A 14,562-nucleotide genomic window follows, 5' to 3' on the forward strand; every position below is an offset into this window, starting at 1 on the left:
TTTGCTGTCAGACGCTGAGTCATGATCTTTCTCTTCTGTTTTACAGTTTGTATTTACACCTATTTGCATTTGATAAAAGCAATGTAACAGCTCTGCCCTTTGGCAGTGATGACTCCTTTATTTTAATCAGTGCAAAGAAAAAAATAAGAAAATTTGGCATGAGAGTGTGTAAAACCCCTTCCTTTGGCCATTTTAAATTTTAGTAGTTATGTATGTATTCTTGTAGAATGACTACTTTGTGACATTAACTGTCAGCACATCCATCATTTGATTTACATTAGAAATTTTGCTATCAGGTTCAATTTAGCAAATAAGGCTAAGAAAAGTTTTTGTCTTGTCTATTTGCAAGCCTGAGTGATGTAGATATTTATAAGCATGGATTTATAATATTTTACTTAATGGGAAAAAAATCTATGCTAATTGTATTTCCAATCCAATAAAGCGAAATTTGTCTAGCAGCAGGGTGTGGCCAGAGTAAATAGACTGTAAGGAAAACACTCACGAAGGAGTGGGGTTGGTATTTCTGAATCCCCACTGGACAACAATAATTATTAACAATTTATCTCAAGCTTGCTCCTCTCTTAGTGGCATTTTTTAAGTCGTTTCTTCTAGAAGTCTTTGAGCCTAGAAAAGCCAAGTTTTGTGTTTATTTCTTTCACATACACTAATGTCTTGAGTCAGATATCACTAATTTGAAAATGGGTTTCATCCTTTTTGGTGAAAATAATTTGGAGTTCAACCAGGTTGGTACCTGGGTACCTGGTATTGTCCCCTCAGGTGTCATATGACTAATCATGAAAGTCCTTTGGTTCACAGTTCACAACCTTTTCATAGACAGATATTATGTAACAAGTTAACCTTAAGGACACATACCTTAAAGGACTGTTGAGCAAAAAAAAAAAAAAAAAAACAAAAACTAAGCCCCTTGCAGGTAACACTCAGGGATCTTTGGAGTGTCATATCCCTTCTCTGGTACCTACATATCAAGTCTTCCTGCCCATCTGTTCCTCTCACTCAAAGTCCCAGAATCCTATGCCACGGGCAGGAATCTATTTAGGATCCAAGCAGTGAGATGAAGTAATGGGTGAGTGTAACATGGAAGTAGGCAGCCTTTTTCTATAAAGGGCCAGATGGTAAATATTTTTGGCTTTGTGAGCCATACAGTCTCTGTCACAGCTCCTCGACTCTGCTGCTGCTGCAAGAAAACAGGCGTAAACAACATATAAATGAATGAGCTTGGCTGAGTTCAAATAAAACTTTATTTACAAAAATAGCAAGATAGATTTGGCTTGTGCATCATGGTTTGCTGACCCCTGGTGTAAGATATCACTCCTCTGTGGATTATATTTTGGCACATTACTAAAGAAATAGTGACAATACAAATTTTCCTGACACATAATACAGAGAAAGTGTTGTGGCTCCTTTGGATACTGAAAAGTTATTTAAAATGTGTCATAATACCAGCAAACCCTTGCTCCAAGGCTTAGAAGACCCTAGGCAACAAGTACTTGAGTAAAAGGCAGAAGAGGACCAGATGAGATTGGACAGAGGCACCAGACAATCTGCCCTGGCATGTTTTCCCAGGTGTTAATAATGTGGAATGGAGTGGAGGAAATAGTCTGGCTGTGGGAGAATTTCAGGACAGAGAATTTTTTTGCCAATATGTCCATTCTAAATAAGACTTCATCCAGGGGCTTAAGGAATTAGGAGTTATGAGGATAATTGGACCCTAGCCTCATAGTCAGTTCAGAAAACAGTCAGTCCCAGTAGAGATGTTGGGCTGCCCACCGGGCACCACTTTGGACTGATAGAAGGTATGTGTGCTGGGTCAGTGGAGGTGAGGGAGTGGTGGGCGAGACATTCAGAAAAATGAAACTTGTGTTATTTCACAGCTCGTTTAGTCATCCAAGTTTTTCTCAGACAATTCCTGGGGTACTGCAAGATTTAGTTAAGGCACCTCTGGAGTGTGTGCCCGAGTTTCTGATCAAACGATGAGTAGGTGTCAGCAGATACTGCTGCAGTCTAGGAAAGGAGATCTTCAAGACCTAGGAACCAAGTAGGGGCTGACCACATTACTACTGTAGGCATTTTGCTCATATATGGCAAACACTATGAGAGCCAGAAATGAACTCTTTCTTTATAAAGTCTCATTTGTACCTCCACAGGAAAATCAGACACTATGCATAACACTGCATTGTTCCAGGAGAGTCTTAGCTACTGAAAGTCGTATTGTCTACCTTTTTTTTTGACACATAAAGAACTTTTACATTGTAAAAAGATTTTATGGGATGCAGTGAGAATTTAACTTGGGAATTGCAGCGTTTTCAAGGTGAAAAGTGGAAACAAAGAGCAGCACAATAGCTATTATGCACAGTAGACACTTCCGGTTAAGATGAGTTAGAGTGATGTAGACTATTTTTTAAAAATAAAAAGAACAATACTTTTAACCTTATGTGTATATTTAAACACTCATAAAACATTTTTACGATTTATGACAAGAAGTCGGGAATTGCAGTGTACTTACAAATGAAAGTAAAGGAGAATACTTAATAGTAATTTTATAAAGGCCGTGTAAATGTAAAGCATATTGCTTTGGTAGCCATGAGGAGACCTACGTGATGTTGCATACCATTTATGTAGATTTATTGTAAACTTTCCAAAAAGAGGTACTCTATTTGTTTTTTTAAATAAACTGCAGACCTTTCCATCAGTGCAGAATAATAGCATCCTCCCCCCCGCCCCCCCCCACACACCCCCCTTCCCCGCTTTAATGTCACAGTTAGTGGCTTCTCTAGATAAGATTTGTCTGAGAGGAAAAGTGCACTCGGATTCTTAGAAATTAACATCTCCTAGGTGAACAAAGCTCCGAAAAGGAAAAAACAAAAAGCCTCAACTCAGCAACTCACAATTGTTGAAAACTGCAGGACTGTCACCTTTAGTCACATCGCTCTTTGGCAAGGGCATTTGGGGAGCTGCGGTTGAACTGACAGAGGCAGAGGAAGTGAATTTGAGATAAACCTGACTGAACTGTCTCCTGAGTGAGCCAGGAGAGATGCAACAGCTGAGTGCATGCAGCACTCATTGTGCTTGGTTCCTTCAGGAACAAGGATAACTCTGCATGTGAATAGTGGAATGTGGAGAGGAGACATGATAGAACATCTGCCCGTAGGTCCACAGTGATTCTGGGAAATAACCATGAATGGGGCAGCCCACCAGTGTTAATGAAGGTCCTACTGCATTCAGAGCATTGCACTGGAGAGAGGGGCCATTGCCATGGAAACTGAGAGCCCAAATGCAATCATACACCTGAGTTTGAAATTTAGGATTATGAGCAGTACTCATTTTAAATAAAGGAAAACATAGGAAAATTAAAACTAAGGTAAACAGCAAAGCCTCTCACACTTGTCCAGATTAGAGCAATACCCAGAGCCATGCCCCTTAGCGGAAACTGTGAGCAAGAGACAGGCCCGTCAGTCTGCGCTAGCCATGGGACTAAAGCCATGCCAGGTTGGGAGAGTCCCTGACCAGCAGGTGAAACCCAAGCACACAACCTGCTGAGGAGTGAAACCATAGTCAGGCTCTGAGGTTCCTGGTCCTTAAGCCATTTGGTGATCCTCCCACTTTCCATGCAGAGAGAATTCAGACATCTAAAAAGCCCTTGTGAAGCTTTTTTCATTTCTGGGAGCTCTTGTGTCTCCACTGAGAAGGCATCCTGGGGAGATTCTGTCCCCACAGCCACCTCATTCCTCCTCCGCCCTGCCCGTGAACATGTGGAAAAATTCATGGACTCACCAAATGGTTTGTCTTGATTCCAGACAACCCACTTTTGTCATTGTTTTAATCGCACAAAATTTGCTTGCCAATGATTTCGCATGTTACCGTTCTACATTGCAGACCTTTCATTCACACTGCTTCACCACAGCCCAGTGTGGGGGTTCTGAGAGAAGCTAAACTCCTCTGGTTGCTAATCTGAGGGAAACCCACCAGATTCATTCACTTAGCCTCTCCACTCAATTTGCACTGTGATAAACTGGGCTTTGCTAGTTCTATGCCTGCTTTATTCAATAGGGATAATGGAAATAAAATGCATACCTCAGAACAAAGACAATGAACTGTTATTATGGCTGATGAAGGTCTGATTTGTTTCGAATGCCAGTTGCTTAGAGGCAAGGATTTTGTAAAAATCAAATAATAAATGGTTACCATATTGGCAATGTAAATATTCCCTTATTGATCTTCTATGAAAATCAGATTTCAGACAGAAAAATGCCTGACATGCTTAAGAATAGATTCCAGGGCAAGTATCTGTGATGAATTGTTATCAAGTTCTTAACTTGCTTACATTACATTTTCAGAAGCACCCTGGTACTTCGACTTACAAATTTTCCTCTGTTACTTGATTTCTAGATTCTACAGGTTAATAAAATTGAAAAGTGAAAGTTTTCATGACTCAGAATGAGGCTATAATGCAGCAGTTCTCTTAAGTCTGCAGTTAGACTCACCTGGGGAGTTTATTTAAAAGACCGTTTCCCACTACCGTATCCTCTAGAGGTTTTGATTCAGTAGTTAGAGGAGGGCCTAGCAATCTGCATTTCCACGAAATACCCCATGTATTTCTATGCTGGTCACCCTTGATTATAGTTAGATACAACCTGCAATAGAGTGCATCCTACTTTTGAATCAGATTTCACAGAAAGAGGAAGGGAAGTTAAGAGGCTTAAAATAGCTAAAATCAACGGAGATCAAGCCTCTGGTTTAGAGTACCAAAAGAGAGGAAAAAGATAAAAAAGAATATATATAGCCAGGCCACTCACCTTGCTACCTTTCCACATCAAGTCCACATCTTACAAGAGAACCCAGCACTAATCCCCAAGTCTAGAAGCACCCACTGAGTTCAACAGTCTCTGCTTCTCAGAAATAAAGACAGGTTTTAGTAAGCAACCCTGCAGTTACAAAGACCAAGGCTACTCAACACCAAAAAATGAAATAAAATAAAAAATAAAAATGTCAATCACACAAATGTGTTGTCTGCCCTACCAATTATTTTAAAACATCTGGCTAGCATACTTAGTCAACAGTTTATCCAGATGTTTTGGCTTTGTGTGCAGAGCCGAGCCATGCATTCAAGCCTTCTCTTTTGATATGTGTTTTCATTCTTGAGCAGTCAGTGTCTAATGAGTATGTTGTAGGGGGCGGGGTGATGGTGCAGCCTAGAGCCATGCACAGGTAGCCCCCAGTTTCAAACAGATTCTGTCCCACAGGTTGGTTTACAATTCAAAATTCGAAGCATAGTTTCCTCTGGAAACCATTTTATGTGCAGTGGTTAACTACTGAGGCCAGCCCACAGAAGGCTTTTTAATCCATAACATAGCTAAAGTAGGATACGGATTAAAATACCCGGATGAATGCTAGAAGTACGATGCCCTTATGAAGCACTGAAGGAGAGGAGGAGAGGAAGAACTTTTTCTTTCCTGGATTCAAGGAGGACCCTGGGCAGAATGTTGACTAGAACATGATTGGTTGATGTTGCGTTGTTTACCCTCCTAGTGTTGCATCCCAGGGCCTCCTGTACTCTCCTCCCTCCAAACTTGCCCTTCCATTTCTTCCCGAGAATTCTATGCTCCAAAATATCCTGCCTCCCTTCCTCACCCCTCCAATCAATGAGGGGTGAGGAAGGGAGGCAGGATATTTTGGAGGGAAAGGGAGGCAAACCTCACTCACCTAACTGCAGTTGGTCTGAACTAAATGTAATGAAGAGAAATGTGGACAAATTTGATTAAGTAACTAAGTGGCTGAGAGTCCCCTAACCTTCCAGGAGCTATTTGCCTTTCAAAAGAGACAATTGGCTGGGTGCAGTGGCTCACTCCTGTACTCTTAGTGACTCAGGAGGCCAAGGCAAGAGGATCAATCGAGGCCAGGAGTTTGAGACCAGGCTGGGCAACACAATGAGGCCTCATCTCTACAAAAATAAAAACACAAATAAATTAGCCAGGCATGGTGGCACAATTTTGTGGTCCCAGCTACTGAGGAGGCTGAGGCAGGAATATCATTCGAGGCCAGGAGTTTGAGATTGCAAGGAGCCATGATGGAGCCACTGCACTCCAGCCTGGGCAACAGAGTGAGACCTCGTCTCTTAAAAAAACAATAAATAAAATAAAAGAGACTGCTTATTTTTATAAAATGAATCTCTAACTGTTGAAATGGGAGGCAGTGTAGCATAATGTTAGAACTACATGAACATAAAAGGGAAATATTCAGATTCTTTTGAGGAAAGGGACATTATAGATAGTCCACACTTACTTAAGAATCCTCCCCTAGCCTGCCCATTCCCACCCCCCCAGGATGCTTCTCACATTTATACCAACAACTTCTAATTCTCTACTTCCAACTGCTAAGATATTCCAAAGGTTATGCGTTAGGTTTTGAGGTAGCCAATATGAAGGCAATGAGACCACCCATAGGTGTGTGCCAAGCAGGGGTTGGGTAGAGCCAAAGGGACAAACATTTGAACATACGGATCATTTGTAGGTGAGCTTCACCACTACTGAAAAACATGTTGGTCTATGTAGACAAATAACTCTTGTTGATTGCATATAAATACATTGAGTGTTGATGGCAAATCATGTTAATTAACACAGACCAACACTTCTCAGCGATATGCTACGATCAATACTGTTCTATTATGATATTCATCTCTAATTAATTTTGGCTCGGCAGGCTAGAACAGCAGACTGTAGCTACCCAGGGAATGGAATTTGAAATATGCATTGCTTTACTTGCGGACCAAACTAGTGAATGGCTAAGCTTCCGGGGGTGGATAATTCATCTCACATCACCGCTTTCTGTTGATGTGTTTCAACCAGAGAACCTCTGCAGAGAGGGAAAAACATAATCACTGCAGGAGAAGAATTTCAGAGGCAGAAAGACAAAGAAACTATGTGGATGTCCAAGAGAATCTTGGGACTTAGAGTAGAAGTCGTCCAGAAGGACTGGCCCATTTACTGCCATTTACTGCAGAAGCTGAACACTCATCTGGTTTCATTCCACTATCTTTGTAAGAGGATGAAATACCTCTTTTTAGTGTTAGGAGGTGGTGGGATGGAGCAATAAATAGAGGGGGTTCTCAAGTCCTCAAGTCCAGGTGAGTAAATTCAAATCCTACCTCTTCTCCACTTCTCAACCATTTTGTTTGGGACAAGTTACTTATTCTCTCAAGCATCCTTCTCCTCATCTATCATACGGGACTCATAATAGTTATTATCATCCACTACATCAGAGGAAGTGGTACAGAAGAAGATATGCCTGAAGAAGCCTGGCACTCTATCAGCATTCACCAGGTCTAAGCAGTTATTAGGTTGAAGGAAATAATTTGCTGCCGTGCCCCATTCAGTTCAGTGTAATAATGGGCTGTGTGTAATAGCATCCTAGCCCACCCATCCAGACATAATCATTACTCTGTATGCCAGCTCTGCCACCCCCATGATGGTGGGTGTCCAGGGTGACAAAATCCACTGTTTCTCAAAGCTGCCTTTCAGTGACCTCAAGTTTCTGAAAGTACAGGTACCTTGCAATGTTCAATATTTGGTTAGGTGAGCAACTTCTAGATGGGTACACACTAGAAGTCTAACCCCCACCATTACACTGTAATATCCATGTAACAAAGTGCAAGTGCCTCCCTAAATCTAAAATTTTTTTAAAGGGGGGAAAAAGGCATAGGTACCTTAGTCTCAGGCTGGACTTTTTTTGACCAGTTAAGTTTCTGGAAGGATGTGGCCATCTTCATTGTAATCTTAGGACAGGACTGATCACAATCTGAAAAGGAGAGAAGGTCCCCCCTCTTATCTAGGTCATATATATATATATATATATATATATATATATATATATATGTCAGCCTATGGCTGATTTGATTTGATTTCCTATTTGCCTTGTAACTGTGGGCCATGTCCAGCATGAGGACATCTGGGGTGTACCTTATAAAGCCAGCCCATAATTCAGGGTATAATTCCAGTTCCCCCAGATGAAGGAAAAGAGCAAATTCCACAGCTCAGGACTGAGGAAGCCATGCAGGTTCCCTCTTCATTATGCAGTGTTGTAACTCATTTGCTATTTGTCCCTCACTCTAATGAGCACTGAACTCACTCAAAATATACTAAGAGATCATTTTTATTAAACATGATATTAAGAAAAAGTTTAGCTTCTCTTTTAGCACTGCAGGCAATTACTGAAATGTATGAATTCCAATGGGAGTAGCATTATAATAGGTTTTTGGTTTTTTTAGGCTTCCCGGATTCCACCCTTTTTCTTTCCTCTCCTTTCCCTCCTTTCTCAGCTCTGTCGAATAGGACTGTAATAAGAACATATAACAATATCCCAGGAGTCTCTTTTAGAGAGCTCTCTGATAGATAGGCCAGCCCAGCCCAAGCATAGTCTTTGGTTGTAATCACCTGTGAATATCTGCATCTGCCTCATTAGATCATAGCTCCTGTAGACAGGGATGGTGTGTTGGCATCATTTTTTTACTCCCAGCCCCGAATCTTCCCTGCCCCAGTCCCGGGCTCAGAGACATTCTGAGATGATCTCAGCGATAGGACATAGTGCTGGGGATACAAAGAAAGGAAGGAAGCCCAGGAATGGGCTCAGCAATTTGCATCCTAATGGGTCATGGAGCACTGGATCCTCAGTAAGGACACATCAGCACCTCTGGGCTCCAGTCAGTGACTCCAGCCTCCTCTTTGACGTTGCTGCCTCCGATGCTGCTCCCCACCACTGCTCTGCTTTCTGCCTAACACTCCTCTTCCCTCATGCCTGTCCATTGTCTCCTGGCCTGTTTCGTGCATTTTTTTTCCCCTATGAATCTCTTGGCATCAGTGACTTCTCTGTGTGTGCCTCATATTTGAACTCTCAGGGAGCAGATCGATTTGTTATATTATTATAAAGGGTTTTTATATTAAGTCATCTCCCTGGGCTGCTGGCTGGTCTACAGGTGGAAAGGCTCAGATCCCTGACCCAGTCAGCTGTGGCCCAGGGTAACTGTTACTTGGGACAAAACGTGTCCACCAGGCCCAGTGTGTTTCTGGTTACTCTGTATGGAAAGAAGCTTTCGTGATGGTAGGTCCTCAGCCTCGCAGCACCTTTCCTCCAGCCAAGAAGATAAGCTCTCCAAAAATGTTTTCTGGATGGCCAACTGGTGTTGGGGGCTGGCCCTTTGCTTTAGGCATGGCAAATAATCGACCTCTTTTAAAGACAAGCACAAACCAGAATACATTTCCAAATGCCAACGCTGTGCAAGACATAGAGGAGAGAATGACTGACGAAACACTGACCCCATTCTCGAGGTTTCCACAGACCAGCAGCAGAAGACGGTAGGAGTGCCTAAGACCAGCAGCATATGACTGTGGCTAAGAGTGTGGGCCACTGAACACCACTCCAAACTATCAGTTTTCTACTTGATCTTAACTTGCCTAGACTTCAGTTTCCTTGTCTCTAAAGTAGGGCTTTGCACTGGGAATAAATAAGAAAGGAAAGATACCAAGGAAATGGGTTGAACCGCTACATAGTCTGATGCTATGTGGAGAACTAGACTATGGGGGCAATAATTCCTAACTTGCATGATGTTTGCACATAAATCACTTAGCACAGTGCCTGGAGCACAGAGAGATCTTACTGAAGGATAGCGATGTATTTTCCAATGCAACCTAAAAGTTAAAATGAAAGTAACCATAAAGTGCCATGGAAGGAAAAAAAGAGAAAATGAGGGCCAGAGAAGCCCCTACTGAGAGCTAGTTGTTAGGAGCAAGCCGGTAATTGGCAGGGTTGATGATGAAACTAATGGGCAGTGTTGATTTTTTTCCACTGTGCTGTCCTGAGCTGTTGCAGCTTCTCTCCCCATCCTGATGGGGAGCCAGAGGCAACTCTGCGGGGAAAAACTGAAACATGCCACTGTGCTAGGGGGCAACTGCAGCCATGTCTGTGGTAAGCTACTGTGTTATCTTGCAAAGTGTGTATCTTGTTATAATAGGAGAGCTCAGAATTTCTATAGATTTGCATGGATTTTGTGTTCATCTAGGCTTTTTGGGGTGTCGTTATAGCTGAGCCACGATTTTGAGGGTTTGTTTACTTAAGTTTAACTCCTCCTAGGGAAAGCATAGAATGAAAAATACATGACTATGGTCTTGGATTTATTTAGCTCAAGTTTTTCTATCATTGAGGGAGTCTCAACCCAAGGTACTAGTTTGAACATCTAATTAACAGTCAAGAAGGTCATTAGAGAAGAACTTGAGAGTTCAGTTAAGGATTCTGCCATACTTAGTTTACTCCATGTAAAAAAAAAATTAAACACAAAACTATTAGCCAGAAAGATTCATTTTTTGCTATGCAATTGTTTTAGACCACATAGGAAAACTATACTTGTTTAAGCTTTGGACTAAAGTAAAAGGTCCCCTGAAATTTTCATAATAAATGAGAACTCATTTTTGAGTAGAGGTCACAACTTATAATATTAACTTGACCAGAATTATGATGGCAGTGAATTTTTGTGAATCACTGAGTATAAGGATTTCCATACACTGGGTATGGGAAAATGCATTGTTTTGATGAATGAAGACGCCGGATGTCACAGCAGCAATTGTCCTCTGTAATAATCAGGCCAAGCCACTACCTGCAACATACTGAGCAAGTAGGTAATCAGAAACAGTGCGATGCATTGAAATGACAAGAAGGATCTGCTAAAAATCAGGCCCATAACATCACAGTCACCGTCTTAGTCTGAGATAAAATGAAATTGCTGAACTTTTTACAGTTCTTGTCATCTTCCTTCTAAACATAAGAAAATTATCTTTTGGTATCAGCTCAATCTTACCTTACACATTTCTTAAGACACGGGCTGATCTAAAGAATAGCAGTTGGCCCTTGCTTGACTTTGGCTTCTTCGTTAGTTTCTCAAGCTACCTACTAAGTAGAACTCTTATATGTGCGTTAAAATGCTTAATACATATCATGTGGCACTAGAAATTCTAGAAAAGGAAGAAAAAGAGGATACAGATGTCACCCATATCTTTGGCATTCATCAAAGAGTTTATAACATTTTTACTGTATGCACCGTTGCATACATCAGAGGCAGGATTTGGAACACAGCATATGTGAGCCTGGAGTGCAGCAGGGTGCTTTGTAATTCAATATTACATGTGCCTGTTTGACCTTAATTTCCCTGAGAACAGACTCTATGGTGGGGCATTCATTGGCAGCATGGTCTCAGGGTTCTAGATCATTTTTCCAAGTGAAAAAGTAATAGAAAATACTTTACCAGCAATCACGTACTGATAGTTTAGCCTGTTATCAGCACCCTTTTTGTAATAATAAAAACAAGTCCAAGTTTGAATTTCAGTAGCAGGTCTTTTTTCTGCAGCTGAAGATATATTTTCAAATTATGATGCTGGATTATACAAAGCATCATTTCCCTCAGAACATTGCTGCAGTTGCCATTATCAGATCCTCCCTCGTTGGAGAAATGTCATACATGAAAAAGGAGTATATTTATAAAAGTTAGAAATAAAATTACAGGTTGGGCACATGTTCCTAGGGTAGCATGCATTCTAGCTCAGTAGATTCACAGCATTATCTCCTTCTCTATGTATGTGTGTATGTAATTTTACCCATTCTTATGAGGTTGTTTGGCAATACTATAAATCAAGGCCTTTTTTTCTTTTTCATTTGTCAACTGGACTTTAAGGGGAAGCATGGGAAGAGGAGAGATTGTGTGAAAGAGCTGATACCTGGTAACCCAAGGCAGTGAACCAGTACTCCTAGATTTGTGACTATCCAGGGCAAGTGAAACCCTTACTATTTCTTTAAGCAGCCTTCTGGCTTTTTGTTCAGAGGTCAAAGTCTTTCCGAAGCTGTGAAGTTCACCATCTAGAAATAGAGATAAGAAATTGATTATCTTCCACTTCCAACATCTCCACAGGATAAAAAGACTCTTAAGTCCTACAAACACATTCAACCAAGACATTTAATCTAAACACATTTAAGGACAGGGTCTGCTCTCATGGTCTCTCATGTCTGTTAAATGTCCAAGTTCTAAATAACTCACCTCTTTTTCGTTATTGACTTCCCATCACAATGCCTGGCTCATAGCAGGTATGCAAATAAGTATTAGTCAAACTAAGTTGGAATTTTGAGAGAGTAAGAATTCCAGATTTGACTTGGAAATTATCAGAGGGTGTAACTTCTCTTTTTCCTTTTTCTAATTAAAAAATATATGTAGATAGGGAAAGGTACATAAAATATAGAAATATGCCATTTAGCAAGTAATTAAAAAGTGAACACCCAGGAGTTTTCAACCTCTTTGTTTTGGCTTCAAAGTGGTTTGGTTTTATTCCCTACAGTTCTCAGCACAATGACATGTCACTTGATGTTTAATTGAGATGAAAATAAGATTTAAAACAATATCAATACATACAAGAAATTCAGATTACTAGACCAAGAATATGGCATTTTGAATGAGAACTATTTCTTCTTCTACTCTGATTCCTTTGTAATTACAATTATATTTTGAGAGAAAATTTACCATTCCTATGAAAATGCTGGGATTAACATTTCAGAAACATCTGAAAGAATAAAAACAGGTCCTCTTCCTCTGGAGCAGGCCACTACTACCTCTGCGCTCAGGTCAAACAGATACCTTAGGAGTCTTAAGATACCTTCCAAGAAAGTCAAAGAAATTGCTTTGTGAATACAAAGGAAGTCTGGACCAAAAAAAAAAAAAAAAAAACACTAATGAACTGAAAAGATAAAATTGAAAAAGACAGCTAATTCTTGCTTAATGATTTATTTGGGTGCCGATGGGACTGAAGCTTCTTTGCACTTAGAGTTTGGGGTATGACTGGGCTCCTTTCTGGAGAAAAAACTCCACCAAATTTCCTGAGAGGCTGGAGAGGAATTTGAATTGAACATTTTGTATGAAGGACTTCAGAAGTGGCTCAATTTAGCTAACTTAAGGTTGAAATAGTGAGAAAACAAGTAAGATCCCAAAGGCAACATTCTTCCTTCTGTAAAAACTAATCTTTGCCAAAAATGCTTGCTTTAGAGCACAAAAAGAATGCTGTTAGATTTGTGATTCTGAAACAGTTACCGTTATTCTTGCCCAGAGGGTGAAATAGACCTGAAACTCATCAGCCAGGTAGGAAAAGTACGTCTGTTTGAAATAAAATGCATTTTTTCTTCATAGAGAGTCTTAATAAATACTCCGTAAGTGATCTCTAGGCTTCAAAATTATTAAGTGTTTTTATTTATTTATTTATTGTTAAAACAATTTTAAACAATGAACCTTTATGAAGTACCCAGAATGTATACAGGGTTATACTGGGTATCTGAAAATGCCGCAAATGAATAACTATGCAGATTCTGTCTTGAATTATGAAATAAATGCTAAAAGTATTCATGAAAGTAAAGATCAGAGAAACTAATATTTTCTTTCAACCTTTAGTTGGCCTTTTCTCTAATTAGCAGTTGGAAGGGCATAAAGGGACAACTTTGTTTAATCAGTTTATCAATAAAAAAGTAAACACTTTGGAAGGTAGATAAGAGCTGCATGTTTTAAACTAAACATAGACTGGACAGCATCTGTTGAGACAAAAGAGGAGAAAAATTATGGTCCATTCTTCCTTCACTAGAGCCTCCTCTATGTCCAGCAGACTCATTTTAAGATCTCTAGTAAACGTAGCCAGGTATGGTGGCACGCACCTGTAATCCAGCTACTCGGGAGGCTGAGGCATGAGAATCACTTGAGCCCAGGAGGCAGAGGTTGCAGCGACCCGAGATTGCTCCACTGCAGTCTAACCTGAGTGTCAGAGCAAGACTCTGTCAAAAAAAAACAAAAAACAAAAAAAAACCTCTAGGAAACTATTCAGGTATGAAAATAGAAGCTAGTCTATTTGTGTTCAAAATAAAATAAAAGATTTTTGATCACTGGAATCATCTCTAGCCTATAAGGAAAAGTACTACATAGTCTAAGAGCGTCAAAGGAAAACATGGCCTACAAGCATCTGCTGGAAGACAGAGGACCCTCATCCTGATGAGTATTCAGATAGGACCAAAAGTATGAGGTAAAACATGACCTAGAGGCATTTACCTGGAAGTATAGTTGATGCTTTTGGAAATGAAATCACTCCATGCTTAAAAGTATGCAATATATAGGTCTCAGATTTTTAAGTGCTATAGGAAGTGGTAGAGTGCATTTAGACACAAAATTACTTTTATCTCAATTTTCAACAGATTTGCTGCAATAGAAAAGTTATCTTTTTTTAGATTTAAGGGCTCCAAATAGCACTGTAGCCTACATTAAGCATCAAGTGCCCCGTTCCCTTCACAAAAGTTTTCTGGTTCATTCGAGTCACTGAATTCCAAATAATGCACATTGGGTTACCAACATTAGTCCCCATTGTCATATTCAGAAATTAATCCTAAATGGTTTACAGTCCTTCTCATTTTTTCCCTTTCAATTATGTGACATAGTCCACACTTTTCATTAAAGTTATTAATAATATAAGGATCTTAGGTGGC

The 14,562-nt window shown here is 40.2% G+C and overlaps 1 protein-coding gene across 5 annotated transcripts in view; it reads left to right on the forward strand.

The window, feature by feature from the left end:
• The window catches only part of B3GALT1 (beta-1,3-galactosyltransferase 1), a 496,697-nt gene that overhangs the window by 372,647 nt on the left and 109,488 nt on the right, over positions 1-14,562 (forward strand). The gene's annotated exons all lie outside the window — the stretch shown is intronic.

This window comes from Pan troglodytes, chromosome 13, assembly GCF_028858775.2.
Source record: "Pan troglodytes isolate AG18354 chromosome 13, NHGRI_mPanTro3-v2.0_pri, whole genome shotgun sequence".
Taxonomy (NCBI): Eukaryota; Metazoa; Chordata; class Mammalia; order Primates; family Hominidae; genus Pan; species Pan troglodytes.